Here is a 4,300-nt window from a genome sequence, read left to right as displayed (position 1 = left end):
AAAATAATTTTAAGAAAAGAGTAGTAATGAGGGGACAGTGGTGGAAGGGGAAGAAATCCCCACCCAAATGTAGCAGTCAGGATTGAGGCCAGTTTATCTTTGTTCTTTAGTGATGACAAATTGAATTTGGAAGGGCAGAAAAAAGTTGTCTGTGAAATATCCCACCTGTAGGTAATTTTTCAGGGAATGCCCCAAGTTAGAAAAGTTCGAGTTTAAAGCAAAATCAGCCTATTATAATTTTTAATTTTTTTATTATTATTGATTGATTGATTGATTCGGAGGGAAGAGAATAGGCATGCCAGGATCTTTAGCCACTACAAACGAACTCCTGACACATGCACCACCATATGCATCTGGCTTAGCTTGGTTCTGGGGAATTGAACCTGGGTCCTTAGGCTTTGCAGGCAAGTGCCTAAACCACTAAGCCGTCCCTCTAGCCCTATTATAATTTTTTATGACTCAACTTCTCTAAATCCTCAAGTGATGGTTCAGACAGTGTGCTTCTGAAGTGTTTTCACCCCTCCCCACCAGGCGTAAGCTGCATCAAAGAGAAAGTGGACTTCTCCACCTCTGCTCAGGCATCTAGAGATGGGGTTGGTTATTACAATTAAGTGCCAGCAGCAGCTTGAACAGGCATCCCAATGGGGTTTGCAACCGCAATCATTGGTGAGCCTGTCAGAGGTCCATGGCAAAGAGTTAGTCCTGAAGAAATCCCTGACATCATATGGGCCCTTCTGACAGGTGTACTGCCCCCTAGCATGCTAGATGAACCCATTAGAGCCTGGTCCTTCACAACAGTGTAGAAATAAATAGGGGTGTTCCATGGCCTCTCTCACAGTGAGCCACGACTGCTGATCCTGTCGCAACAGCTTGTCTAGAAAACCCAAGACCTCAAGGCCGACAAGGTGCTGGTTTTCACTGTGGACAAAGCCCTCCCATTGCTTCTGAGAGTGTCTCCCCAAGATATCATTGAAAGCTGGGTCAAATTCAATGTTGTCCTTGTCACTATAGTCATAAAAGTCTTCTGTCCCCAGAACCTTAGCTGTCCTTACCAACTGATCGTAATTGTCATGTCCATGCTAAAATGGCTCGTTCTAGAAAATCCTACTCACCAGCATACAACCCAAGCTCTGTATATGCAAAGCATAATTGTACCTCCAATAATCTACAAGTAGCTCAGGACCTTTGACGTATCAAGAAGCAACCGGAACATTATATTCTTGGTCAGGATGGTAAAACTCAGCTTAACCCCAGTCTATTAACCTTGGCTTTCTGTGCTCATGAACAATCATGACATTTCGGGGTGTCACATCTCTGTGCATAATCTCCATGCTGGACAATAATACAGGGCCTTCAGATTTTCATCCATGTAAAATTGAACGTCATAGTCTGCTAATATCTGGTACAATTGCTTGAAACCTGTATTGTTTACATGTTCAGAAAACAAAGCAAGGGTTAATGAAACAGGATCTTTTATTTACAATGTCTGCCAGTGTGATGATGTTGAGACCACCTCGTAAAATTCTTCAAAATCTTTATTTCATTCTTAATTTTCTTCTTTTTCATGGGCTTGAGAATTTCAATAACTTTTACATTATTTGTGATGTTAATGGTTACTTATCCTTACTTATCCATACTTATCCCTGCCTGATTTTCAAACAAGCTGGTAGCAGTCTTGATTTACCCATTCCACTACAAGTGACTTAGAATCCCAGTACTCTCAGGTTCTGTGGGTGTTAACATCTATGTAAACTCCAGCCCTGCCAAACATATCAGACATGTTTTCACAATAGTTATTTATTTATTTATTTACGAGAGAGAAAGTGAGAGAGGAGAGAGAGAGAGAGAGAGAGAGAGAGAGGGAAGGAGGAGGAGGAGAAGGAGGAAGGAGAGAGAATGGGTATGCCAAGGTTTCCTGATACTGTAAACGAACTCCACCAGACATGTGCCGCTCTGTGCATCTAGCTTTTATGTGGGTACTGGAGAATTAAACGAGGGCCTTCAGGGTTTACAAACAAGTGCCTTTAACCACTGAGCCATCTCTCCAGCCCTGAATATTATATTTCAATCTATGATGGGTCGAATGTGTGGTGTAAGTGACAGCAGCAGGGGCCAATCTCCCCTGGCCTCACAGAGACCAGGAGGAGGGGGAGGGGCAAAGGGGAAGGGGTAGAGAGGGGAGTGAGGGGGGAGACACAGGTTACCAGCCTCAAGGACCAAGGAGAGGCTACCTCAAGCAAACTTTCTTTACTATTTATTATTACTTTCTTTACTATATCATTCTAGTTGAGTAGTTAGAACTCATAGAAAATCACACTGTTTAAAATTCTATCTCTAACCTGATGTGACAAAGTTAGAAAAAAATACATGTATAGAAACTCATCTTTAGAAATTCAGATACCATATAAATAGTTCTTGATCCATTTTAATTTTAGCATTTAATACCTACATGCAAAATAGTTTCCTTCTATTCAGCAAGGGCTATTCATAACATATTTCAAAATAAGAACATACTTTTAGTTCTGGGGAGATAGCTCAACCAGTAAAGTCCTTGCCACTCAAGGACTTGAGCTGGCCCCACACTCACACAAATGCCCGATGGGTGGCACACACCTATAACCCCAGATCCTGGGGCAGCAAAGACAGAGAGAATCCCTAGGACTTACTGTCTAGCTGCACCAACCAAATTTGTGAGCTCTGGTTTAATGAGAGACCCTGTCTCAAAAATTAACTGGAGCTAGGCATGGTGGCACAGTTTGAGGCCAGCCTAGGACTACAGAATGAGTTCCAGGTCAGCCTGGGCTAGAGTGAGACTCTACCTTGAAAAATAAAAAAAAAATTAAATATTAAAAATAAACTGGAAGTGATTGAGGAGATACTTGACATCATCCTCTGGCCTCCAAACATACACACACATATATGCCCACCTCACATGCGTGCTCACACGCATACAAGCATGCACACATGCCACACATACATACCCTCTCTAAATAACTAAACAAATATAAATGCTCTCAGTGGTACTTACCTGCCATAGGAAGTATATAGACCACATTTGAGGAATTAAATTCTCTTCTGTGGCTTTGGTGAAGTGACTTCAGTTTCCTTTTTACACTTTAAATTAAGTCAGGTGATTTCAAAGCAAGAACTCATGCAAATTGAAATTGATTTATGTTGTTTGATACAGTCAAAATATGAAATATATAGAAATACAAAAGCACATAGCTTTGTTGTAAAGCCTTTAAGCATCCTATTCCTAAGGCCCAAACCATGCTCCCTCAATATTCCTAAGACACTCTGTCCAGGTATTCTCCTTTAATAACTGTAAACATTAAATGCAATTATTTTGAATTAACTTTGCTTTTACAAATCTCAAACACTGATGTAGTACATTAATAGTCAAGAAATGTGGGCTGGAGAGATGGCTTAGCAGTTAAGCCCTTGCCTGTGAAGCCTAAGGACACTGGTTCAAGGCTCGATTCCCCAGGACCCACGTTAGCCAGATGCACAAGGGGGCACATTCGTCTGGAGTTCATTAGTAGTGGCTAGAAGCCCTGGCGTGCCCATTCTCTCTCTCTCTCTCTCTTTCTCTGTCTGTCACTCTCAAATAAATAAATAATAAACAAAAAAATTTTTAAAAAGCAATGTTTCTTGGACTTGAGAGATGGTTTTGCTGTTAAAGTACTTGTCTGCAACTTAAGGACCCATATTGGGCTCTCCAGATCCCACATAAGCCACACACACAAAGGTAAGACAAGTGCAAGTTCACACATGTCCACCAGGTGGTGCAAGCGTCTGGAGTTCAATGGCAGTAGCTGAGGCCTTGGTGCACCAATTCTCTCTCTCTCTCTCTCTCTCTCTCTCTCTCTCTAAATTAAAAAAAAAGAATATTTCTTGAATTATATCAATCAGATATCAATCCAGTCCATTGCACTTGTTGGTGTTCTGTGCTGCAACTTACTATGGCAAACCCTTAACTGTGGCATCTCTTTTAATCCCTAAGAAGATATGTGTTACTGTTGGTTTTTTATACTAACTAATGAGGAAACTGCCATTCAGGGGGTGTAGAGATAGAGATCCAGACAGATGAGATGGAGAAGCCCAGTTTGGACATATGTCTAGGGTTTAGCTTTCTCTCCTGCACTGCTTTGTACAATCATGTCCATAAACATCAGTATTTTTATTGTACATTATTTTTGCTTCAACTTCTTTATTTTATTAACTGATAACAGAATCTAGAAGATCTTAAATGTCTCCAAGATTCTTAATTTGTTCCCCTACAGAATGGGAGTTTAAGGAA

At 40.9% G+C, this 4,300-nt stretch overlaps 1 pseudogene; it reads right to left on the bottom strand.

Moving 5' to 3' along the window:
• Positions 1-607: 607 nt before the first annotated feature.
• On the bottom strand, positions 608-1,780 carry LOC101594769 (annotated as a pseudogene).
• Positions 1,781-4,300: the final 2,520 nt, after the last annotated feature.

This window comes from Jaculus jaculus, chromosome 7, assembly GCF_020740685.1.
Source record: "Jaculus jaculus isolate mJacJac1 chromosome 7, mJacJac1.mat.Y.cur, whole genome shotgun sequence".
NCBI classification, from domain to species: domain Eukaryota; kingdom Metazoa; phylum Chordata; class Mammalia; order Rodentia; family Dipodidae; genus Jaculus; species Jaculus jaculus.
The sequence above is the reverse complement of the archived record's forward strand: the minus strand, read 5'-3'. Positions and strand labels throughout refer to the sequence as shown.